This window comes from Copadichromis virginalis, linkage group LG19 (genome assembly GCF_057382275.1).
Source record: "Copadichromis virginalis isolate Kocher_CV1m ecotype Utaka linkage group LG19, C_Virginalis_male_GT1.1, whole genome shotgun sequence".
Taxonomy (NCBI): domain Eukaryota; kingdom Metazoa; phylum Chordata; class Actinopteri; order Cichliformes; family Cichlidae; genus Copadichromis; species Copadichromis virginalis.
Window position 1 is genome coordinate 29,635,371 of NC_140636.1, and position 13,812 is coordinate 29,649,182.

At 40.9% G+C, this 13,812-nt stretch overlaps 1 protein-coding gene across 5 annotated transcripts in view; it reads left to right on the forward strand.

The window, feature by feature from the left end:
* qkia (QKI, KH domain containing, RNA binding a) overlaps positions 1–13,812 on the forward strand; it is an 84,144-nt gene that overhangs the window by 53,344 nt on the left and 16,988 nt on the right. The gene's annotated exons all lie outside the window — the stretch shown is intronic.

Genomic DNA, 13,812 nt, shown 5'->3' on the forward strand with positions numbered 1-13,812 from the left:
AGGGCAGCTGAAGGCACAGGTTTACCAGCAGGTGGCAATGCACAGGGTTGGAGGTCTGTGGTAATGGGGCCAACCAATATCAGCCTTACAAGGTTAAACAAAGTGTTACTTGCATTTGTAACCTTGTTAATCCGCTGTCCTTCATGCATTCTATCGTGCTAATGCATAATTATTCCTACATGTGTGCTTCACATTAAGATTCTTTCGCCCGGGGAGGGACATACGCAACAAGGACAGCGTTTGTCCCAGTTGTAACTGTATTACAATTACAAGCATGTAATGTTTGAGTGTCAGAGTTATGATGCCTTCGATACCCCAAGAAAGTCAACATTTGTGGAAATGAGCTCAATAGTGGGAAAAAATTTTATCTGAACACATCAATATAGGGGTTATAAGATTACAGGGATATTCAGATGCACACCAGTAAGAGCTGTATGTTAATCAATCTGTCAAAAAGTAGCTGAACAAACTTCTCTTCAGACTTATAAAATGGAAACCTGAATCCCAAGAGTTAAGTTGAAGTCACCTATTTAGCTCTAAGACCAACATGTTTGAAACTTTATATAGAAATTCTCATGGGAAAGGCTCTCTGAATCCTGGTGTTGTATTAGGAAAAACAAGCATAGACTATAAATTGCTATATTTTAATTCAAATGTTTACATGTGTCAGCTCAGGGTTATTAGTTATTTTATTGGGTCTGCCACATCAGGAAAGTAATTGTTAAAACAAATGGGGTTTACCTCTTTACCCCTTGAAGCTCCTTGAGTGCTTTCTCTCATATTTCTGGTCTGCTTATAGAACAAAATGACTGGGTGTACATCAGAAGTTAGTGAGGGTAGTCTCTGCCTATGCAGCTACTGTATGCTTGAAAAGACCTGGAAACCATCCTAATGGTCGTCAAACCACATTTTTATTGATATATACTGAGGTGTCAAAACTCATAATGGGGGAGACTGTAAAATGTTGTTTTATAGTGTAAAGAGTTAAAACAAATCCTTGTCATTGCATCATTCTAGGGCCCTGAACGGTATCTTTTCGTTTAGACCAGTTTAGAGTAGGGCTGCTCAATTAATCGAATTTTAATCATGATTACGATCTGGGCTTTCAACGATCATTAAAAATGACTGAGCCGATTATTAGCCCCTCCCTCATTTATCCGTGACACCTTAAACGCCGGTCTGTGAAAATATTGTCGGGCATAAACCGGTCGATGGTGCAAAAAAGGTTGGAGACCGCTGACTAAGAGGACCTGAGGGAAGCTCGGAAAGCTAAGCAGAAGTTATTTGGAGAGGAGAGTGACTGCTGTTGGTTGAAAAGAGAGGTAAAAAAAAAAAACTTCAGTGGTGTTGCACACTATTTTATATTATTTTTTAAAGTCATTATTCAATACGTTGTTATTGTTAACCCTTTAAAGCTGGTCAGAGCAGCACGCTCTGTTTTGTGTAGCTATTTTTAAATCCCTGTAGAACCGGAACCGCGTAAGCTAGCGCAATATTTTGTTTTGCATATGAAACCAGAGGAGTTGTGTTACATCTCATGCCATCAGCTTGTCCTAGGTCACGGTTTCCTTCCACATAAAGCTTTGCAAAAATTGCATAAAAAGCGCTTGCAGGAACAAAAACATAATATTCCAGAAACACGCTTTGCCGATCCGATCAGCTGTTCGTAACACTTCCCACAGTGAAACAGACGTCAGCGCGAACTATCGCATGTCCGCCATTTCCTGCCCGAAACCGGAAGTGACGTCATTTTCGCGGAAAATGTAGTTTTTTACTTGTAGGCCTTAAAAGCCTATACTGGTCATGTTTGACTTTTCTGAATAGTTTCTGGGATGCTTAGAACTCGAATTGCACAGCTGGAAATAGTTTATTTTGATGCACCTGCTGTTTTCTTTGCAAATTTGCATCATAGGATTGTTTTTTTCGTTTTTCCTGCAGTATATAAAAATTGGTGTATCTCCAAAATAAAACTATGAAGACACTCAAAATAAATTTCCTGTTGTTGTAAACTATTTTTTGCAACTTTTTTGTATTTAAAGTTTTGAGGGATAAACCTAAAAAACAAAAAAACAAAAACGATTTTCAATTTTTTTTTTTTGTAGTTTATTGCACTTTTTTGCAATTAATGTAGTTACTATGGACTTAATGCATACATATTATTAAAATATGGGCTATAACAGTTGTATAGCAACTTGAAATGCTCCCACAAATGGCACTACAACATGTAAAAAAATAATATAAGCTCTGGCGTACTTGGTTCTATGGTAGGTATTAAAGGGTTAAATAAATATCGTCAAATAATCGAGATCTCAATTTCAGTGAAAATAATCGTGATTATCATTTTTGCCATAATCGAGCAGCCCTAGTTTAGAGCTTCACGTCTGCCACAGGAAGCGGCATCATGCATCTCCTGTCTTCTGTGATGTTTCTAACCTGTCTGTCAAAGCGGTATAAGGCCCTTTTGAGACAGTGTGGAAGGCGCTTTAATTCGTGCCATCTTGCCGGTGTATTTCTTGTCTGTATTCGGCTTACTTGTCATTTGTTTAGGCGCTGACTGTTTTGAATACTGAAGTGTTTCACAGCTCCTTAGGGAACTGATATGACTTCACTGATACCACACTTAATTGATTTTTTTTTTTAACCTTATTGGTTGAATTCCCTTATTTTATTGTAGCAACAGTCAGTCAAAACTTAAAATGGATGCAGTGAGGGGGGGAAAAAATGTTGTTTGAAGTCAAAGAAGAAAAAAATTGCTAAGCTCGCCTGTGTTGTACGGATATACCATGCAGTATTTACCCTTGTAACATGTATGCTGCCTAGCTGAGAAGCAATAGTGTCTAATGGATTCCTGTTTTAAGCCCAAGTTGTGTAGACAGATGTTTCGGCATATTGCTGGTGTTTCCACCCGTACTTGAAATGATCATTTTAAAGCCATTAAAACTAGCACTGCTATCCTTTTTTCTCTCAAATGAAGCCATGCTTTGCACCGTTTCCTCCTTTTCATCTTGACTCCTTTTTGTTAGAAGTTTCCAACAAAGTAGATTCATGAGTTTAACAACATTGTTTTTGCAAGACTCAACAGTCAGAAAAACACATTGGCATCAATAAAAAGAAAAAAGTAACCCAGGGAACATCCTACTCTGATGGATTGGACAATTTGGAACTGGTTCTCATTTCCTGACTTTAGTTTGGGGACTTGTAATTATGTACAGAGGATATTGAAAGACTTTTATATTCACAGTTGAAGATGAAGGCCATATCTGGAAGCTTCATTATTATAAGTAGAATGAGTCACTGGCACACGTGTCAACACGACACAGCAACACCTTTTAAGATAATGGCAGCTGCTCAATGTTAAAACTAATCCGAATCAAGTGCCATGAAAATAACTTTATCACTTTCCTAGAAATCTCTGTGCATTTTGCACCCTTACAAGTACATTACACACAGTCTTTTAATTTGGTACCTGAACCACTGAGTGGAGTAAAGAGCCGCTCTTTTATTTCTCAAACACAAGAAAGCTTCTTGCTCTTTTGAGACACTAATGAAATCTCTTTGCTCATAAAGTTTCTCTCTTAATTTGAATAAGAGTTTTATGGATCTAATTAATGACCAGATGCAGTTTGCCAAAGGCTATTTTTCCTTCAGGCAAAGCATCTTTGTTCATTTAACCATAATGAAAAGTTTTTTCCATTAGTTAGACATTAGATAGATAGTGTTTTTTCTGAACCTATCAAATTTGCATATAAATGTTCTGATTTCTCAGGATCCATGTGTCCTGTTTTTGCTTTGGAATATAATGAAATAAGGGAAGCACATTTTCCTCACATTCATATCTATTAAAAAATGCTAAAGCTTGTTCGGCTAAGACATATTTTTAGTTAATACTCTACTTTATATTGACGCAAGAAATAAACCAAGTTTGACTTTGTTATAGATTTTACTTACCACAGAGGACTCTGACTGGCCCCTGGGTTCAATATAATTGTCTGATGTTCCTAAATACTGGGGCAGTGCATTATCTACCCAATAATTCTTAAGGGCTCTGCATTTCTTTCTTTCTTTTCTTCTGTTATTTCCTGCATCTGAATGCATACGTGTCGTGAGTATGTGTGGGACTGGGTGGCTGTAATGCCCTTTATCATGCTAAACTAAATTGGATTAAAGTATGGACACGCTGAGTATGCACAGTTCTAATGAAGGGCATCTCCTCTACGTTTGGCAGCGTAAAATCGCCTTTATTACATCGCACAGGACACAAAATGAGGTCATGCTTTTTATTCCCTTCCAAGGAAAAGGCTTTACTTGTCATTGACGAGGTCCCTGCTGCAGAAAGGAAGCAAAGAGGGGAGGATGCGGGATAACCAAAGGTTCTTCAAATCTGGCCTTAAATTGAAGTTAAAGGCTTTATAATAATAATAATTTTGCTCTTAAATAATCTCACAATTGACTGAATTGGGATTAAAAGCCAGGATGTCTGGCAGTGAAAATCCTCTCCTCCCACTTGCTTAGCCAACTAAACTCAGTCACGTTCATACTATTTATTTTTTTTAGTAAGAAAATAGTTTGTAGAAGCTTGTTTAACAGTAATGGTTTCGTTTAATTATTCAAAATGAAACTTTTTTCCCTAGGCTAAATAAGTGCATTTAACAGAAACAATATGAGCTTATTTCTCATGTAATTTTCTTAAAAAGCATGACTTGTAAAATCATTCGGCTCATTTGTGGGTTTGTATGATGTATTTACATTTTATCTGTCATTTAGCCAGTGGCTGCTGCATTGCTCATGGTAGTTCTTCATCTTTGCCCCGTGTGTTGCTCTTTCACTCCTTAGTCCTGTGAACTCTTCAACTCTAAATGAACTGGGAGCAGGGGAACGACGGCAAGTTGAGAGGCAAAAGGAAGGGAGGCGGGGGGAGATTGGTGGAAGAGCTTGATTGAGCTACTCTTTCAAGTGTGGATTTACTTCACTGATCCTACGCTAGTGCGCACACACACATGCGCTTGCACAGAAAAATGCGTCCACGTGCGTGCGTTCGCATAGACACCGACAAAAATGCTGCTCTCATCTCTTGAGTCCTTCGTTAAGGCCTCAAACAGAGCAAGCAGCAGAACCCCAATGCACTTTCGGTAACCTCAGCTTGCACAGTTGTATGCATAAACCCTGACTGGCTCATTGCACTTCTCCCCACTATCCTTAGAAGGGCAGGAGAGCAAAGATTATCAGCCTATAGGAAGGCATTATCCTGTGATTGACAGAATATCATGGCCAATTAAGAGAGAGGCAAAAAATCCCCCCCAAAACCCTGATTTTTGTGTATGCCAAGATTATGTAGAATGATGTTGTCATCACAAATAAGAATTGGCTTGCAGCTGACTTGTGTAAACAGACATACGCTTAGGTCCAAATCCATCTGAATTACTTCCACATGTTATTAATGATCTACTGCTTACTTGTACTCACAACCTCAAACAAAGCATCGATGGAAAACGTTTTTTCTGGTGTGTAATGAAGTCTTGGCTTGGCAGCTGCACACACAGGGGGTGCCACAGCAATTTCTTTATAATCCCCATTAAATACAATAACATGACCTCTGTATGAAACATTTAGGCACGCCGCACCTTTGGCCACACCCCTTCTTAATCAGGCCGGTGTAGGTACTTTACTTTTCTTAGGAGCAAGTGCCTGCTGTGATATCACTGATTGAGATGTGGCCTGACTGTTTCACTGCAAGCTGTGTGGCAGACGTGGTCTCCAAATTATTTAGTAGAGATTTACTTTTTAAGGGCCCCGAAAAGCGCTATATAAATGCAATCCATTATTATTATTAATAACTATGTTAGCCAAGAGATGCATTGTGTAACATTCTGTGTATGAGAGTGTGCAGGAGGAAGGAAAAGAGAGCAGCAGTGTTGCCTTTTTTTTTTTTTAAACTCTGCATAGAGCTCACAGATTTCTGATACAGGAACTGGATGAGCTGTCTTAATGTTTTTGTTCCAGACATAAATGTGGGGTAGCTGTAATTCAGGAGGTAAAGCAGGTCGCCTATGAATTGGCCGTTCGATCGCTTTGCAGTATCACAGCTTCATTTATGGCGTGATCTGTGTTTATGGCTCATCTCACCAGAAATGCTAATTCATATTATAGATATAGCAAAGCAAGAAAAACAAAAATTGGGCTTACCTTCATTTTTAGTAGAGGAGTGAGTTGATATGTCCTGCAATGCACAGGGAATCCTTTCGTGAACCTCCAGTCTAGACACGATTGGCTAGTATGTTTCCTTGTTCGACTTCTGATTGGCTCTTTGGAGACCGGGTGAGACAGCCTGCATCTGTGCCGTTATGGATTTCGCCAATAATCTACTTTTTCAGATTCTTTGAGAGCTATATTTCTGCCTTATAGTGTGTCTGCTCAATCCCCAAAAAAACACTTGGCACTTCACTCTTTCTAACAAAGCAAAATGTTCTGCTGTGTAGTGATAATTGAGCTGCTTACAAAGTTTATACTATTTAGAAAAAGTGAGTCAATTCTGTTTTAAATTTCAGGCATTTTTATGACCGTATCTGGTCTACAGGCTCTCATGTCAGCAGGGTCTACATCTGATTCAGTGCAGTGACAGTAAAGCACTTACCCATAGTATATTAATAGGGGTAGCCGGCTAGCTTTGATTCCTTTGACATTCTTACACACATACACATTGAACATCCAAAAAGCAGGCAGGGTTGTGTTTGAAAGGAGAACAGCAAACAGAGAAAGAAAGAGCTGGTTGGTGCAGGGGCACGTTGGCCCTGGGGAGCCGAGTGCATGCCTCTCTGAATGAAACTGTCATCGCAGAGAACAAAGTGAGCATGGTAGCTGCCTGAGCAGCCCATGGCCTTGAGCACTACTCTCCATTTGTGGGATGGTGGAAACCCAGTCCTGACTCAGACTTACTGCTCCCTCTTGTGCTACATCTCTCTTACTTTCCACTCCATCCTACTGTTGTTGTTTTTTTGTTTTTTTTTAACTTTAGAAGTTCTAGTACACATAATGCAAAATAAGACATTGTTTTCAGTCCACTTTTCTCTCTTCAATTTTATAAATGCCTGAACAGCAAGCAGCAAAGTGAGAGCCCAGCTGGTTGTCATTTGGAGTCCCTTCATGCCAACACTAGGGTTCTTTTCCCCCCCAAATCCACTCAACCCCGTTTTTCTTGTTCCTGTCTCTTGCTCTCCTGAGTCTCCTGTCACTCTTCTCTCTTTTCTGTTCTCTCCTGTGGGCCACCTTTGAGAAAGAACATACAGTAGAGGGTGTTTTTGTGAAAGGCAGACAGATGGACCTTAATGGATGCCAAGCTTGGCTATCTGTGGGGTGTTGGGTCTGTACTCACCAGTATGCATCCGGCTTGGCAGAGTGTACAATGGCAGCACCATCAGAACCACTCAGTCTGGAAAGGCACAGAGAGAAGACGGTGCAGAACAAGCGGAGGTAGATTTGCACAGTAAAAGTGTGTTCTAGGCAGCAGTGTGCAGATTTTTGCAATCAATAAACACCTTTTTCTTCCTTTTTCTCTTTCTGGTTCTCACTCTTTCCTCTTTCTCTGTCAGCAGTGTATGACAAATGAGCACAAAACACCATCTGGCTGTGTCCATCCATGTGTGCCTCCCCAATTAATGATGTTTATTCTTTGTTGGGGCTACCTATCACGACCATCCTCTTTTTATTTACTCTTAATCTGCTCCCCTGCCTCACATTCTCAGCCATGCATGATATCGGCTATACCCATGAATAGAAGCTCACATTTCTTCATAATGTGTTTTGGTGATGCATGCACTTAACTGTGCTCAATGAACATGACTTCTAAAAAAAATACTCTGCAACAGGTGCTACGTAGTTGTGTAAAAGTATAACTTCATGATAGAGTTGGGCAGATTGATCCAAATATTGATGGTATCGATACCAATGTTGGTGTTGGTATTGATCAGATAGGATGGATATGTTTTTTAAGTTTAATATTTAGCCAACTAAATTTGCATTGCATAAATTTGCACCTTAATGTATTGTTATTGGTGTTTGCAATACTGGCTCTGTATTTATGTGCAGTATCGCAAATGACTGGTTCATCATTTCTTCATATACTTTTACCTTTGTCTTCTTTAAGCTAGCTGAAAGGTCTGCAGTACAGCTACGGAATGAAAGGGCATCAGACTCACACATCGCATGACGTCATGTCAGTTCTCGTTCCATGTTTGGTTTGTCTGCATTTAAATGCGGTGAATGACAAAAGTAGCTATTATCTCACTATGCCAGGTAGCTCAAGTAGGCTTGCAGACGTTGCTTTCAGGTTGTGGGTATATGGTTTTAGTCAATCTGGCAGCCCTTCCTTCCCTGTAGGCTGTTATTACCTTCATCAGTCTAATGAAAGAGCTGGCTAGGATCATATTAACCTCCTGCTCTCCACCTCCCAGGACATCGCAGCTACAACTGGCTGGACTGCAATATTCAGTGCACCCATTATATAGATATATGTGTGTGGGTGTGGGTGGGTGGGTGAGTGAGTGAATGGTGTGTGGTCCCACCTGCACGTCAATGACGCTTCTCCCACATGAATGTTAATCATCTTTTTAATTGGCTTCCTTGACATGGTGACCCCTGCTAGAGACTGCAAGGCTGCATCACTGTGCTCCTGCTTCAGTGCAATTGTGCTTTTTTCTTGGTTTGGCTGTGTGTATGCATGTGTGTGTCTGCGTGTGTGTGAAGTGGTAGAGAATGTGGCCTGGAGGCACTGAGACCTCTGACTTCTAACCATCCTCTTGTCTTCCACTTTCATCATCATCCATCTTCAGCGCTCACACTCTTTACTCATTTATCCAACCTTTTCTGTGCCCTTGCTAATACATTTGAGACAAGTACCACACAGACTCGTATTGAAACCTTGTAACCAGGAGAGCAGTGAAGAGCAAACACTAAAATAGTGATGTATAAAGCAGCTCTGATTAATGGTCTAGATGTGATAAGTGGGTAATTGAAGTGGAACACTTGAACTGTTACCACAGGAAACAGATGTGGATTTTCTGACACTTATGCCAATAATGATTACTAGTGCATGTCATTTAATGGGCTACTTTTTAAGAAGTGACCGTGATCGGCCATGTCAGGTTGAAGCGCTCTTTAATCAAGCGTGCAGACTGACATTTATACATCCCCTCCTCAAAGACTTTCCTTTTAACTTTTTGGATTGGCTGTATAAATCACAAACTTATCCCCAACACCCATTCTTCAGTAATACTTTACACACCAAATCAACAATGAAACACAGCCATCCTCCGTTTGGTGTTAACTTACTACATTTGAAAGCGGGCTCAGACAAGACCTTCGCTAACATTTCAGTACAGCGGGGAAAGCTGGGTATAAAATAAATGACCACACATCTGGAATCTCTGAGCCATTTGTTTTACCCAAACCTTCCTTCTGTGCCTTTCTAAGAGAGAAGAGAAGGAAATATTTCTGTGTTTATTACTTCTGAAATGTGCAGAAAGGGAAGCCATCAATCACCATGAAAGGCCAGCATTGTTGGCATATAAATCTGTTTGCATACATTTTAATTTCTTTTCTTCTTCTTCTCGTTTTTTTTCTGAGAAAAAGGTTTCCACTTCTCACCTGTAATTGTGCTGGTCTTGCTGCGCGTACGCTTGATTTTGTAACACTGCTATTTATTGTGTGTTCACAGTTGCACAGTTACATCAATTCATGATTTATAGCGAAAGACATTTCTTTCATTGTCGTTCTCATATTTTACTCCATAAAGTATGAGAACAGAAGTTCTCTTCTGTAGAAGTGATTGAAAGGACAAAGGCTATTCAATACTTTCTTCTATTCCTTTATCTGTTACTTGTTTGGACCCAGTTTTGATCATCTAGTTACACACATTCCTCCATTTTCTATCGCTCTACTATATGTGGTAATTGGTGAGCTTCTGTGTTGTGTGCCAGGTCCCTCCTCTCAGCTCAAATGCTGACCGGAGGGACTCGGTCTGGTCTTTCCCCTTAGGGATCCTCCCCTGCCATCTCTCCCCTCCACATCTCCATCTGCCCATCCCTCGTCATCTCCAGTTCTACCACTCTCCTGGGCGGCAGACAGGTGGTTCTGACCCTAAAGAAACTGTAATCCCGTAGGGAGCAACCTGTCTAATCTTGGCTACCTTCCCCGGCCTTGTCCTTTTCTTCTTTAATTTACTGGCCGTAAAGCTCAAAGGCAGGCAGGCAGGCAGACTTCTTCAACCAATTTGAGTTGAACTAAAATTGGCCATTTTCCCCCCTATATGTAGATTAAAATACAGGGAAAAACAGGGAACACTTCAAATAAGATGTGATGAAAATATAGAATAGTCTAACATCACATCATATAGCCAGGCAGCTCACTTATATTGCGTTTTGGTGATCTCGTCTTACATAACAAAGCACATCGACAAGTACAGATAAGGTTGAGAACACGTTAGAGTAACCTTACATAGTCTTGGACTAGTTAATGGTTACATAAATCTGCTGAACAGCTCTGTTCTCATGCTGTGCTCCAACTTTATCCTCACCGGTGTACTGAGACTCACCGCTGATAGAAAAGACGAGGGCCTGGAAGGCTTCGGCTTCAAAGCCTAGTTTCATGTTGGACACGAATATTCAGTAGAACTTTGGTTGTACACATAGATATTATTTTTATTATTTTTTTCATTAGAATATTATTTGATTGTTGAACTTTAACTTTATCTCAAGATTTAGCAATTTGGCCTACTCCTCGCTTCTCCACCCACATAAGCTTTTCTTATACATTTACTTTTAATGGCACCTTACGGATAGTTTATGCTATGAATTTAGTGTTGAAAAATACTATAGTTAGTCTGTCAGCGTAATGACCACAAACAGAACATTTTTGCAAAGAGTGAAGTAGCCTGGAATTAAACTGGGACCATATTTTTAAACAGTCTTAGTCTAGTTTGACTGTCGGCTGTCCCCACATCTGGAAAGAAGTTGTCAAACGGTTTTGATAAAATTCCTTGCATGTGTGCACCTACCTAGATGTGCACCTGTAGTAAGCTGCTTGCACGCACTTAGTGACATATGAACAAGGAATAATGGTTTTGTTGCTTTGTATTCCACTTTCCCCACTGTTCCTTCATCGTCAGTCTGCTCACAGAGCCAACCACAGGAAATGTTGAAAACCCAAAGCAAGGAGAAGATTCAGATTACAATAATATTCATGCTGAATGGTGTGTTTCATCTCCTTCCCCACCTCCTGCTTGTTTTATCCCTCTGGCGTTCACCTACTCACGGCTGGGAAGAGTTGTGGAAAGAAGAAAGAAGCGCACTGCCATGCATGTGTGCTGCCATGCAAATTACAAATGAGAGCCAAGTAAATTGGATGTAAAATGAGGATAACTATATTCTTAGACCATCAAATTTCACAGTGGGTAATTGGTCAGTAATTAATTGTCAATATAAACTAGCTGAACAACCGAAGAGGTCTCATTTGTGATGGCTTGTCCTTTGTTGTTGAACCAAACTCGCCACACTTAGCAGCTTCTCTCTCACGCGCTCTCTTGACTTCTTCATTTCTCCTTGAAACCTCATCCTGTTGCTAATCCATCTAGTTCATTTTTTCTGTCTAAGGAGAATTAGGCCTGTTTCTTCTCCTGTCTCATTCATTTAGATTTCAGTCACCCATGATCCCCTGTGAGGGTGCATTCTGTGTACACAGGCACCACTTATGAAATTGCCTGGCCCACTTGTACTGTCCTTTTAATTTCAGTTCACACACATACACGTGCTCTTTGGTCCCCATCCAGGTCCCTCACATCATTGTAAAATAACCTCCTTCCTAATCCACCTGGTTGTGCTTGGCTCCTCCGGGGGGAGTTTCAAGTGTCCTAATACACTGCGCAGAAAGCAAAGGCGGGTAACAAGGCAGGCTGAGCAGCCCGGGCACTTTTAATCTGCCCTGGTCCTCCAGTGGTGAGGAAAGGGACCCTGCAGGCCCCTGGCCAATCTCTCTGCTGCTCTTTGAAGGTCCCTTTAATCCTTTTACAGAGAGGCAAGGAAATGCAGAAATGTGCACATGGCTGCGAGTCAATTTCAGGGGAGTTGCAGTTAGAACTCTGTCTCCGACAGCTCAGTGCTGATCAAGACTTGTGCACATTGTCTCTTTGCCACTTTGTCTTTTTGTCTCTTGCACACGCCACTTTATACTGTCCACCCACAGTATGTTCTGAACTTCCTCAGGGCCCATACCAGGGCCAAGCTGCAACATCTGTGAAGAGGAAGCACACACACAAACACGCACACACTCGGAGCTTTCATCTCTGCCTCTCCAGCGACAGTGTGTCCCAGTGTTTAGGCAGGAAAATAGGATTGTGTAGAGCTCAGCGCTTTGAAAGCCCAAAGGCTGCCCATCAAATTCAGCTCCTACAGGCTTTGATGCCTCGCTTTGCCAGCCATCGTTCAAGTCATTTCAAACTCCATTCTCTCAGTCCCACCAGCCAGCTCTGGACTGATGGCTTTCTTGCCTCCTCCATGGTCTCTTGAGAATAAATGCTTTCCCTCAGATTTTTGTTTTTTTTAAAAATCTCACTTGGGTTGGTTTGATTTGTTTATCGCAGGGCCCTTCTTTTGTCTTTCTCTTCCGCGCTGCTTTTGTTTGTTAGGGGTGATGTTAACTTGTTGGCGATTGCTGACTGGTCGTCCCGTGGTAGAAGTTGAGTTCCGTTGCCTGTTTGGTATTTTTCTTCCAAACAGCTATGTTGAATGTGGTTTTGCATGAGCAGAGGATGCAGTCAACATCTGCAATACTGGCATACTAAATAAAACTAAATATACTTTTCAACAGTGCATTGTAGGAAGTGCTAGGATGCCTCATAGCTCTGTGCTACTTAGTGAATGAAATCATCAGAATCATGGTAAACCCTTTGCTTTCTTGTTGATGTTGGTAATTAAGAGTTATAGCACAATGAGTGAACTGAAACTTGTTCCTTTATTGAGAGTCACAGTTCTAGCTTTCCCAGGTTGCACTGAGCCAGATAACCCAAGGACACCCAAGGAAGTTGTCTTAAAATATAATTGCTGGCCTGCACATGTGCACATCCATCCAAATAGTTCCAGGGTTGAATCCACATCTTGCAGCAGGTACTTGGATCCCTGTTTCGGGAGAAAGCTCCAGTGATCAGCTCTGAGTCAGGATCTCTGAATCTGATGCAAATCCCCTAGCAGTATTTAAAGCTCCCAAATCATCCCTGGCCAAATCCCTTCAAGATATTCCCTGCTCGATTGGATGGCATTAAGGGATCGCAGCGACAGAACAATACACCGTCTGGCAGTATGCTGGAATGAGGGATAAAGATAGGGGCAGGAACAGAGTGCAGCGCAGAAGGGGGGGGAAATGAAATGGAAATGGATGAATAAGGTAGAGCTTGTGAGTGAAAATTGGGAATGTGGGAGCAGGCAAAGGGAATTTTATTGTCAGGCAAGCAAAACGAAGATGAGAGTGTTCAGGAGAATCCGACAGCTGTTAGTTAGGTTGTACAGCACGGTGGGACTGCACGATCCTTTATTCTCTTAGCTTGTAACGTCATTGGTTTGTCAAAGCTAGAGCAGGCCAACAAGCTTTAATTATATCTGAATCATTCTGTTAAATCTGTGTACATTTTTTTCTCTAGGTTATTCATATGAAATTTAATCTGCTTTTAATGCTGATATGTTACATGAAATACCAGCCCAGTTTCTAAGGATAAACATGATCACTCAGAATTTCTGCGTGGCTATTTCCCTATTACTGGAAAAGCTTTTC